A 13,817-nucleotide genomic window follows, 5' to 3' on the forward strand; every position below is an offset into this window, starting at 1 on the left:
GGCATAAATATGGTATAATCTCTCTCAAGCTAAGATTTTTTTTTTTGTAATTTATCAACATTGTCAAAGCTCCACCACTCACTTTGGTCCATATCGTCGGAGTTCTGCCCCTCATTGTCAGAGCTTCGTGCCTCACTGTCCTTCAACGTGATAAAGAAGTTTCATTTTCCACACTGTCGAGTTCTTCCCTCTTTCATAAGTTTTGCTTAAGATCAACATCACCCCCAAAAATTTTAAAACTCTGATCTACCATTCATGAACTGCTTGTGTAAAGACTATAGACATTTTCCTAGTTCCTGCAAGACCTCGGGGGATAAAACCAAGAGGGAGCAAAAACTTTGAATTTTAACCTACTAGTGCAAATTTCAAGCAAATTCATGACCCATAATATAAACCCAGTTAAACGATAGTGAAGTGCCTAAAACCAAAATGACCTATAATTTCATTTTTCTTACATTTCCTTTAAATTAAAAGAAAGAAAGAGAGCGAGAAAGAGACCAAAGAGAGGGAAAGAGGAGGGGGAAGGAGTGTGCGATTGGGAAGGGGAAGGAGTGTGGGGTGTGGAAATAGAGAAAGACGAGAAAGTGAGGTGAAGGCCCTATAGTATGTTGATTAGGATTTAGGACAAACCAAAGCCATTAAGTACCAAATAGTCGTTTATCCTTATTTGAATTAAAAAACAAATGTCAATGACCAAAAGTAATAAAAAAAATTATAGGGGCCTATTCCCATTTAACCCTATATGTCAAAGACCTATAAAATATCTAACTCTACATAATAATTACTCGCTAACTATTACTCCCTCCGTTCTTTTTTTAAGTGTCGTTTTAGAAGAAACTTTTTGTTCCTATTTAACTGTCATTTTGATGTTCTAATGCCCATTTTGTCAATTATACCTTACTAGTAAGTGAAAATTAAATTCTCATTACATCAATTCAAAGTCTTGTCTAGTAACTGGAAATTAAATTCTAATGAAAATACCCAAAAAAATTCAAAGTTACATAGAAAAAGGTGTCAACATTAAAAGTTGGAGGGAGGTTATAAATTTTTATTGCTACTAGAGAGGGAAGAATGATAAATAGTTTAATGATATGAGAGAGAGTATAATAAAAAATTAATTATTCACTATTTTGGTTGGAAAACTTTATAACTTCATGATTAGGATGTGAGAGGGTAGAATGAGGAAAAAAACTCCAATAACTCATTATCTTGGTTGGAAAGCTTTTTGCTAGAATGACACTTAAAAATGAATTGAGGGAGTACTTGATTGGCTTGAATCAATCAAGAAAACAATGATAAATGAAGTAAATCACACAGATACAATAAGGGGGTTGAATCATGTGTCTATAAAAAAAAATTGTGGTTGACAACTTTAAAATTTTGTTTCAAAATTTCTTCTAGCATCGCTTCTTGGTTGATGCAACGTATAAACATTATACGCAAAATGTATGTTGAGATAGAAAAATGAGCTCTCAAAGATTTACTCTAGCTCACCCTAAACTCAGAGCTACATCCAATCTCACTATAACAAGCAGTGTTTTAAGACTCGGCTCGGATCGGGACTCGGTGACCTGACCGGTCCGAGCCTCACATCAGACCGGTTGTGCAAGTCACTCGGCTGTAACCATTTTGAACCGGCCGGTTTAATGGTCAAATCGGTGACTCGGCCGGTTTTTATTGAACCGGCGAGTCACTCATTTCTTATTTTTTTTTTGTTAGTTTGTTAACGGTGGGCTAGATAGAAGCCCATTTTCCAGTAATTATTTAACTCTTTCACATTGTTTTTTTTCAGTCCAGTTGGGTTATTTAACCTATTGGGCCTTTTAAATTGTTTTTTTTTTTCCAGTTGCAAACATTTTGTTAAAAAATGGTGCCAACAGGGTTTGAACACAAGTCATGGAGGTAATATGAAGGAAAACTACCACTGCACCACCAGGATGTTGTTGATTAAAAACGTATTTTATTTTTTTTATATTAACTTTATATTGCATTAGACATTTTTTATTATTTTTTAATATACACCGAGTCAAGCAATTGAACCAGTGACCCACTGGTCCGACCAGTGACTCAGTGACTCAGTACCCCGACCGAGTCGATGATCGAGCCGAGTTTTAAAACACTGATAACAAGTATTAGCATGATTTCTTCTTCAATAAGTATTATAAAAAGCTTCTCTCAATAAGTATTATCCAGTACTTCTCCGAACAAGTATTCTTCGGGTCCTCTCCCAAGTGTTATCTGGTACTCTTGATGGCTTATCTTTTGTGTTATCTCTCTGTCATTTTCCTAGTGTGGTCACACTCAATTCTATCTATCTATCTTTTCTTCAACCTTTGATCGAATAAGTATTTGTACCTTCTCCCGCGTGACAATACGGCTGAGAATGAAACCGTCGATGATATGACTATTGTAATTTTTTGTATATTAGAGCATCTCTAATGGGATCTAAAAGTGGGATCTTAAAATAAGATATGTACCTAACAAATTCTCACCATTAGAGTTGGCTGACATAGCATGAGATCGTAGCTTTTCAAAAGTGAGATTTTAAATAAAATAATCATCATTTCTCTTTCATTCAATACTAGAATCCAAGTAAAAATAGGGTGGACATCAACTGAGTGTTAAGAATCATCATTTTCATTAAAAAAAATTATTACTTATATAGTATCAACCGAGGATCTAAAAAATTTACTAAAAGATTATACATCAATGGAAAAAAAAATCCAAAAATCCTACACCAAACTAATTTCATCATCTCCCATCTTCCTAAAAGCATCTCCAATGCTAGTTCTTATTTCTTACTAGCTGTTAACACTATTCATGTGGGCCCGTATTGCTACATGTGTTTAAGCAACTCTCAAACAATTTTGCTACAACCATGAGTTCTTAGTTCTTAGTTCTTACCACTATTCATTTGGTCCCACCAACCACATTATTTATACTTTTTATTTTCATAAAATAATAAAACAAAACTCATAAAGTAATAAAGTAATTTGAATGAGAGAGAAATAATTAATATTTTAAGCTAAGAACTCAAAAAGCAAAACTCCTTAGAGCATCTCCAATGCAAGGTTCTTAGTTCTTATTTTGGAGTTAAGAACTAAGAATTAAGAACTTTACCATTGGAGGTGCTGACATGGACTTCTTAGTTCTTAAAAATAAGAACTCAGTTCTTATATAAGATGTTTTGCTTTTTGAGTTCTTAGCTTAAAATATTAATTATTTCTCTCTCATTCAAATTACTTTATTACTTTATGAGTTTTGTTTTATTACTTTATGGAAAAAAAAGTATAAATAATGTGGTTGGTGGGACCAAATGAATAGTAGTAAGAACTAAGAACTCATGGTTGGAGCAAAATTACTTGAGAGTTGCTTAAACACATGTGGCAATACGGGCCCACATGAATAGTGCTAAGAACTAAGAAATAAGAACTAGCATTGGAGATGCTCTTATATAAGAACTGAGTTCTTATTTTCAAGAACTAAGGAGTCCATGTCAGCACCTCCAATGGTAAAGTTCTTAGTTCTTAGTTCTTAACTCCAAAATAAGAACTAAGAACCTTGCATTGGAGATGCTCTAACACTGAACGCATATATAGAGAAGAAGAAGCTTGACAAAAAAGAGAGGAGAAGAAGCTGCTTGCATGTGTGAGTGTGACCAACTAAGTGTTTTCATCTATTTAAATTTTATTTAAGAGGCATAATTTAGCTTAAAAACTAACTCAATAGTTTAATTTGAACGTTATTCTAACAATTATAAAGGTTATTTATGTTATATTTCTAGTCAATGTGTGACTTTGAACATACTTCATCACGCTTAGGGCTGGACATCTGGAGTGTGAGATTTGCAAGATTAGACATCTGCAGGACCGGCAAATAGATATTGTATAGACTCTAATACCATATTAGAATTTAAAAGATCTAAATCAAATCTAAATCAATCTAAGCGAGATTACATGCGTAATTACATCATAATAAATATTTAAATATTTTATTCTAATATTATATTCTACACTCAATCTATACCATATTTCTACACAATATAACACTTGTAACATATCTGCACAAAATGGTAAAAAATGTTTTGTTGACACCTTAAAATGAGGTGAAAAAGTGGAAAGAAGAGAGATAGACTAAAAAGAAAGTAAAAATATGAGATTTGATATGTAATGTGATAAAAATGAGGAAATATATATATATAAGATTATGTGAAAATAATTAAAATGGAAAACATTTAAAGTGTGTGATGAATGATAAATCAATGTTGCCAAGTCCTTGGCCAGCGCAAGGGCTTAGCTTATTCCACATTGATAATAAATGACATTGGAAATGTCTGCATACCTTTACTTGAATTGACAAAGGGCCAGCGCAAGGGTTTAATTTGGAGACTTTTGTTCCCAAGGAACTAGTCAACTAGGTGTATGTGGCAGTGGTAACGCATGTAGAAGTCATGATGAGAACCCTTCACATCCTTCATTATTACCGAGAATAAACACAATTGAAGATCAATGGACTTTTTGTTAAGTCTTTAAAAAGTTTACATGTTTAGTTTCTCATCATAGACGACGACTTTGAAAAAACCATACCTATGTCCTCGTACGTTGTTCCGGTATGGAACCGCAGACTAAGGCTAACCAATATCGAAAGTAAGCGAGAGTAAACAAAGCGAATAAGATGCGTGAAAATGATAGGATCCTGCCGCTTGGGCGGTCCTTCTTTATTTATAGTTGGGTTTTGATCCGGCTGGATCATGGGTTACCCGGCCCATTTAATACATGATTCGGTCAGCCTAAGTAATATACATATTGATCAGCCCATACCAGACCACAAGCCCTCAAGACACTAAGGCTTAGTATAAGGCGAAAGTGTCTTTGATAAGCCCTCAGCAATTTACATCACATAAAATATCAATAAAGGCGTGTAAATTCAAATATTTATAAATCTTAACTAACACATAATGAATATCATCTTTGCACGCTGAACCAACCTTGTCACATCCACTCAGCTGTCACTTCACATGCCCTTACTGTGGCAGATTTCGAAATCATTATTACTTTACCTGCTTTAAGTTCATCAAGTAGATCTCCTGCATATTTTTGGGAACTTGATACTACAATACTATCACATATATTGAAATTCCACTAACACAATCATCAAAGCTGCAATAAATGTAATAAAGTGTTATAAATTTAAACGAAAAATTATACCTCCTCCTGAAACGCACCTAGTCTCGAAACGTCACGCCTTTAGACTATAATACCCCTCACCACTTCTCCCTTAACAAATCACATCCCTTCAAATTCAAAAAATTTCAGACCAACGTATCCCTTTGGTCCAAACGTCAGAACTTTTGCCTCGAACACAGCCCACACGCGAGGACACGCGTCCCTTTACTCACCATTCAATTCACCTTTTCATCTCCCCTCCCCCTTTCTATATAAGATCCGAAATTCTTACCCTTCTCTCACACTCTCATTTTCACTTTTCTTACCCTTATCATCCTCTCCGATCATCCACAACGGTAAGAATTTTTCTATTTTCTCCACCAAGTTTGCCTAACGTTCGACGACCCCACTGCACTCATCACCAAAATCCCAGAAATCGCTCAAACTTCTCTCCTTCGCAGGTAAACCTCATCCTCTTCTCCTTTCTAATTTCTACATTTCTTTTTTGTTTTTAAAACTTTAGCCTCACATGCACAAACTTACTCTACTAAACCCAAAAACTCAACACAATGTTCTACCTTTCTACCCAGAAAATCAAAGTTTGACATTTCCACCCAGAAATTCAAACTACTTTTTCTCTTCTTCTCACACTTTGAAACTCTTCCTTTCAGGAATCCTTTGAAATTGACTACTAAACGTACTCGTAAGGAAGCTTCTGACTCCACCATTCCATCTCCTGCTGATTCTCTATGGGTTTCTAGTAAAATTAAAAAACAATTTTCAAAGATTTGCACCCCAAAAGCTGTCATCGACTTAGTCACTAAATATAATTTTAGGAAAGATGGCCTAGATGCCCACCTAAACATAATTCCATGCGCCCCTGATGAACCATGTTGTTTCGGGAAAACAGATGGTCAAGGGCGAAACTTTACCTACTTATTCGAAAGTCTGTTCTCCGATCTAAAGTATGATTTGCCATTCTCTGACTTTACTTGCTCGGTTCTAACCCTTTTGAACGTTGCCCCCACTCAACTCCATGGTAATGCCTGGGCCTACTTAAAAGCTTTTGAAGTCCTGTGTCAAACCTTACACATCATACCTACCAGCAACAAATTTTTTTACTTCTTTGAAACATGCGGACGAAATGTGAAGGGCGAATATGTCTCACTCGCCACCGCTAGGGGTCTAGGATTGTTCACCCTGTATAAAAGCCATTACAAACACTTCAAAGGTAAATTTTTCAAACTTCGCGAATCTGATGCTTGCAAAGACATATTTTACTTTGCCGATGGAAGCCCAAAATTTCCTTTCTATTGGACGAACCAATACGAGAGCATCATCAAAATTCCCGATGATGCTCTTACCCCCGAGGAATTAGTAGACTGCAAATTTCTATCTGGCCTAGGCTTAAACCTTACAGATTTTATGGTTGCTCTCTCTAAAAATGCAGTTGAAAAATATGTTGGTAAGACATTCTAACCTGTTTCGCCCCTTCCTTAAATTACATAAGAAGACTTTACCAAGTTCTAACTCTTGCTCACTCTTTTGCAGGATCAATGGCTCGCCTAACTGAAGAAGACATCCTTCGATTTCGCCGCGAACAACAGGCTGCTCGCGTAAAAAGGAACCCCGCGAAGTCGGTAGACGAACATGCCACCAGCCACTCTGGTACTGAATCAGGCCGCCCCGCAAAAAAGAAAAAGAAGAATGAAGATCCTACCTCTATCAAAAGCAAAGCCTCGAACCAAACCTCACTGGAGAAGTTCATGGGCAAAGGCGAATCTGCGTTGGCGAACAAAGGCTGTTCATCAAGCACCCCACCCGTTTGTTGGAAAAACTTGCTGAAAGAGTTTGAGGAATTATCCTCGGATGATGTAACTTCAATTTGGGACTCCAAAATTGATTTCAACTCCCTGGTGGAAACAAATCTGGTGTTCGAGGCAGACCGTGATAAGATGAGGAAACTAGGTTTGAAGGAAGCTTGTCAAGCCATGATGACAAAGGGCTTGGAGATTGCTGCTATCTCCAAGATGATCGACCTTGAATCAGCCGGATTCGATGGTCTCGCTTCAGCCAAACTTGTTGAAGAGAAGGAAAAAGAAATTGGAAAAATGAAAGCTACACTCAAGTTGCTGGACAAGTCGAACAAGGCGAATGAAAAGAAAGCCGCGGATTTGGCTTTAGAGTTGGAAAAAATGAAGAAAACCTCTGATGAAAACAATGCTACCCTCCAAACCTTGAATGAGGAAAATGAAAAAATCAAGGCTGACTGCGCTCAATTGACTACTGTGCATAATCAAATGCTTGAAGAAAATTCCCAGATGAAAACCGAAATCACTGACTTGAAAATTTCCGTTCTGGATCAGTTTGAAGCTGGATTTTCTAAAGCACTTACTCAAGTCACTTTCCTTAATCCTGACCTGGCGATCAACTTGACGGGAACAGACCCTTACGCCCGCATTGTTAATGGCAAATTGATCGGCCCGGATAACGCGGATGAGGAAAGAGTTGATGAAGAAGAAGAAAAAGAGGAAGAAGAAAACCAAGAAGATGATGAAGGAAATGTCAACGACAAAGAAGGAGGTGGCGAAACTATCTGAATGATCTAGGCTCTGAGTTTGTTAGCCCCTTCTCTTTCAACCGACAATGTAAAAGGCTACAGGCCTCTTCTGCTTTAAATTACTCAACGTTCCTTACCTTATGTAACAATTTCCTTTATCATAATGAAATTTTCTTCAGTATCCACATGAGTGCCCTCTATCTAATCGTTTCGCTCAATCAACTGTAATAACTTCTGAAATTGTCATAACTTCTATAATAACACTATCCCTTACTCACCCGAACAACTATCACAATAACTAATTCTATAACTAAGCATATCCTTATTTAGTCACCTGGATTATTATATGACTCAAAAAATATAAGCATAACTTTACCTAGTTATTCAAGTTATCATATAACTTCAAAATATAACTTAACATAAATAACGTTTACTAACCTTTCACCCGAATCGGTCCGCCTTCGTCATTTAATTGAACTCGTTACTCTCACATTTTACTGTACATAGTAAAATACTCTGGAATAGATCTCTTTAAATGTTATAAAATTTAAACTTAATCAACTACTTTGGAATCATAAGGCCTTTGTGTATATAACTTAGTCAAATTTTCATTTTTGACATAGTTATTATTCATGGAAATCAAAGTCAACATATTTGATTTCATTGGTATGCTCGCGTGGAGACTTGTGCTTAGTTTGGACAAGCTTAAATCCAATTTAAGACCGTGCTTATGAATTCGTGGCCGGATGCTCTTGTTTTAAGAGACTTACTTTTTTCTCAATTGTCTGACGTCGCCCAATTGATAGACCTTAGTTGATAAGTTTCCGCTATGGGTAAAAGAGATAAGAAAAATGATACGCCCTTGATCATTTTTTTTAAAAGGTTATGCCTCGTTAAAAACTCTCCCGCCTGGGGTAGAGAAAAGAGTGCATACCTGTTATTCATTAATAATTGATGCCTCGTTAAAAACTCTCCCGCCTGGGGTAGAGAAAAGAGTGCATCGAATTTAGTCTTACACAACAAACATAGTCTTAAACAATACAACCAACAGACGTAGACTTCAACACACACAAACTGAAACAACGAAACATAGTATTGGACAAACATACACTGAAACAAGCTGTACAAAACCAAACAAACCGAACGAACCACCCTGCACTTCAACTGTAATAATAACGGAGATGTTGTGCATTCCAAGCCCTTGGGACCCTTCGCCCCGATAACTCCTCCAAATGATACGCCCCTTGACCAAGCTCACGCAGAATCCTGTAAGGTCCTTCCCAATTAGGTGATAACTTCGAATCATCAGGCCCCTTTGCCTTCCTGCGCAGAACCAAATCACCAACTCTCATTTGCCTCGGAACCACTCTAGAATTATATCGCCTTTCCGACCTCTGTTTTACCATTGCCTGCCTCAAACGAACCTCTGCTTGCGTTTCCTCTGCTAAATTGAGATCAACCACTCTATTCATGTCGTTCTGCTCTTCATTATAAGTTGCTACCCTGAAAGTTACATCTTGTAATTCTGCTGGTATCATCGCATCTACCCCGTAAGTCAACTTAAAAGGTGATTCGCCAGTAGTTGATTGAGGAGTAGTATTGTACGCCCAAATGACTGTGATCAACTCTTCAGCCCATAATCCCTTAGCTTCGCCTAGACGCTTTCTAATTCCATTGAGAATGACTTTATTCGCTGACTCCACTTGTCCATTTGTCTGAGGGTGCTCAACTGAAGCGAAACGCATCTCAATTCCCATTCCTGCACAAAAATCCTTCACACTCCTGCTTGTAAACTGTGTTCCATTGTCTGAGACGATAGTTGCTGGAACGCCAAATCTGCAAACCAATTTTCTCCAATAAAACTTTTTGACTTTTTCTGCTGTTATCTTCGCCATTGATTCCGCCTCAATCCACTTAGTAAAATAGTCCACCGCCACCAAAATAAATCTAATTTGAGAACCTGCTGGAGTGAACGGTCCCAGAATATCTACTCCCCACATTGCAAATGGCCACGATGAACTCATTGAGCTAAGAGTCTCAGGCGACGCCTTATGTAAATCTGCATAAATTTGACATTTACCACACTTCTTCACATATTCCATACAATCCCCTCGTAAAGTTGGCCAATAGAACCCTGCCCTGAGCACTTCCGCCGCCAAAGATCTTCCCCCTACATGACTTGCACACACACCTTCGTGAACTTCAAACATGATTCTTTCCGCCTCATCCTTAGAGACACATCTCAATAAAGGAACTCCAATCCCTCTTCTGTACAATTGATCGCCCAACAATGTGTAACGACTCGCCTCGCGAATTTGATCCTTAGAGAATGTCAACACATTAGAGCTTTCTGCCTCCAAACACTGTTTGATACGCCCCATCCAATCTGAATTCGCTAAATTTAACACCATCATTGTCTCATCTTCTTCGATACTTGGGCTACTTAAGACTTCCTGGATAACTGACTTATTGTTTCCCGGCTTCTTGGTGCTTGCTAACTTTGATAGAATATCCGCCCTTGTATTCTCCTCCCGCGGAACATAATTGACCTGCACTGTGCCTATCTGCTTTATCAATCCCTGAGCTTTCAATAAATACTTAGCCAGCTGTGCGTCCCTCGCCTGATATTCACCCTGAATTTGCCTGGAAACTATCTGAGAATCTGTTTTAATCATTATGCTCTTGACCCCCATCTCGATCGCCAACTTCAAACCTGCAATTATAGCTTCATACTCTGCCTGATTATTGCTTGTTTTAAAGTCAAACTTGAGTGACTGCTCAACTGTCACGCCACCTGGCCCTTCTAAGATTATGCCAGCTCCACTTCCCTTGACATTAGACGAACCATCTACAGACAAACTCCATTCGCCAACTTCCATATTTTTCTCACTGGAAGACATTTCATTAACAAAATCCACCAATACCTGTGCTTTAACTAGACCTTTCCTGTCAAAAGTGATTTCAAATTCTGACAATTCAACAGCCCAGGAAACCATTCGTCCAGCCAGATCAGGCTTTTGCAAAACTTGGCGAAGTGGCAAATCTGTTTTTACCACAATTGGAAAGCCTTGGAAATAAGGTCTTAATTTCCTGGCGGATATGATTAGAGCTAATGCATCCTTTTCAATTTTTTGGTATCTAATTTCAGCTCCTTGAAGAGCATGACTCACAAAATATATGATCCTCATATCATCCTTATTTTCTTGCAACAAAACTGAACTAACTGCATTATCAGAGATGGAAATAAACAGTGATAATGAAATACCTGGAACTGGTTTGGCTAAAATTGGTGGCTTGGACAAATGATCCTTCAAACTTTGGAACGCCCTCTCACATTCTTCAGTCCACTGAAAAGTTTTGTTCTTCCTTAAGCATTGAAAAAATGGTGCTGATTTTTCCCCAGAACACGGAAGAAACCTGGATAAAGCTGCTATTCTTCCTGTTAACTTCTGCACATCTTTAACTGAGGTTGGACTCTGCATATCGAGTATCGCCTTACACTTATCAGGGTTCGCCTCAATTCCTCTCCTCGTGATCATGAAACCTAAAAACTTTCCACTTTGAATTCCAAACGAACACTTTTCCGGATTAAGTCTCATGTTATGCTTTCTTAGTTCGCCAAAAGCTTCTTCGAGATCAGAACAATGCGCCATCATTTCCTCTGACTTGACCACCATGTCGTCTACATAAATCTCCATGTTCCGCCCCACCTGCTTGTCAAACACCTTATCCATCAACCTTTGGTATGTTGCTCCCGCATTCTTCAGCCCAAACGGCATAGTCTGATAGCAATAGTTCGCCTGATTTGTCATGAAAGCTGTTTTCTCCTCGTCAGGCTGATACATTCTTATTTGATGATATCCTGAGTATGCATCCATGAGGCTAAGCATTCCGAATCCAGATGCCCTATCCACAAGCTTATCAATATTCGGTGAAGGATAAGAATCCTTAGGACAGTGCTTGTTCAAATCTGTATAATCTGTGCACATTCGCCACTTGCCATTAGCCTTCTTCACCATAACAACATTCGCCAACCAAGTTGGATACTTTACTTCCCTAATGAATCCAGCCTCCAGTAACTTATTTGTTTCCACCTTTACAGCCTCTGCCTTTTCTTCGCCCATCTTTCTTTTAAACTGAACAATAGGTTTCACCCCGGGATTTAAAGCCAATTTGTGACATATAAATTCCGGATCGATTCCTGGTAAATCTCTTGCACTCCATGCAAACAAATCCATATTCTCAGATAATAATTTTACCAACCTGTTTTCCTGACTTGTAGTTAAATTGACACCAACTTTCAAGTTTCGCTCACCAATTTGAATCGCCTTAGTTTCCTCTTCTGATTTCATCTTGTACTCACTGAATCCTTCTCGAGGATCCAAAATAATTTCTGACTGTTCTAAATCCACCTCATAGACTCGATGCCCCTCTTTCACTGCTTTCTTACCCATGTGCCCATACTGCTTAAAACTTTCTGAATAACACTTTCGAGCAACCATTTGATCAGCCTTTAAAATTCCAACTCCTCCTTTGCTCAATGGATACTTCGCCGTTAAATGTCTTGTAGAAATGATCGCCCCCAATCTGTTTCGTGATGGCCTCCCAATAAGTACATTGTACGGTGAAGTACATTTTACTACCAAAAACTTAATAGCAAATGCCTCCGCATTCTTCCCTTCTCCAAAGACAGTTTTCAATTCCACATATCCTCGAACAAATACTTTTTCTCCAGAAAAACCCACTAAAGAACCATCATAAGGCAACAAATCAGATTCATTTAGCCCCAACTTTTCAAAAGCGTCACCATAAATCAAATCCGCCGAGCTTCCTTGATCCAGAAGTACCCTCTCAATTTCATAATCAGCAATCCTCAGCATTACAACAATTGGATCGTCTTCGTGAGGCTGTATTCCCTCAAAATCTCGCACAGTAAACGTTATATCGGGTTGATTGGTTGCCCAACTTCCCCAATCGTTAGAATAAACAGCATTAATGGAGTGAACGTACCTCTTACGAGCTGAATTAGTCATTCCTCCGCCACGAAATCCACCAAAAATAGAATGAATTCGCCCCTTTGCTTTTCCATCTGACTGTCTATCTTGACTATCGCCCTCAATCTCTTTTCCATCTTCGGTTCGTCTTGTTGAAGTTCCTGCTTCATCTGAATTGCTTCGCCCCTCAAGCTGCTTCATATACCCAGCCTTTATCAATTTATCAATCTCCTTCTTCAAAGTAAAACAATCATCAGTATTATGCCCTGAAATCCTATGATACTCGCACCACTTCTTCTTGTCCACGTAACCCGTTGACGGCTTTGGCTGCCGTGGAAAACGAATAACATTCGCCTCCAAACACGTGTGCAAAGCTTCAGTCAAATTAACCGCCAAAGGTACTGCACGGTCATTTTGGTTCCGAGTCCACGTCATCGAATGTCCTGGCCCACGCACTCCATACGGTTGAGCACGATTTTTGAAATTAGAACGGTTATCAAATCGGCCGTCATAACGGTTACGATTATTATACCCTGCGTTGCTACGTTCGGTCCATCCCTTCGAATATTGATCTGCAACCGCTCCCTTCTTCGTCTCAAACTGCTGTTTCTGCCCTGGAACCGCTGCATTCGGGTGGTTGTTCTTGATCCGATCACTCTGCTCCTCCCAGATGTACCCTTGTACCCTTTCGCGCAAATGCACCATTGTCTCCACAGGTTTTCTACTCAAATTACTGTTCAAACCACCCGGCTTCAAGCCCAATTCAAAAGCTGCAATGCAAATTTCTGGCATTTTATCCTCCAAATGAACAGATAATTGATTGAAACGCCCCATGTAAGACTGCAAAGTCTCATTTGGTCCTTGACGAACATTAAATAATGTCGCCGGAGTTACTTTTTGTGCACGACTGGTAGAAAACTGAGACAAGAACTTTGTAGATAATTCAGTGAAATTAACAATTGACCTTGACGGTAGAGTTGTAAACCAAATCATCGCCGATTTCTTAAAAGTTGATGGCAACATTTTGCACTTCAACGCGTCTGATGCGCCTACAATGACCATTTTCGTGTTGAAATACACTAAATGGTCCTTTGGATC

Source organism: Lotus japonicus, chromosome 1, assembly GCF_012489685.1.
Source record: "Lotus japonicus ecotype B-129 chromosome 1, LjGifu_v1.2".
NCBI lineage: Eukaryota > Viridiplantae > Streptophyta > Magnoliopsida > Fabales > Fabaceae > Lotus > Lotus japonicus.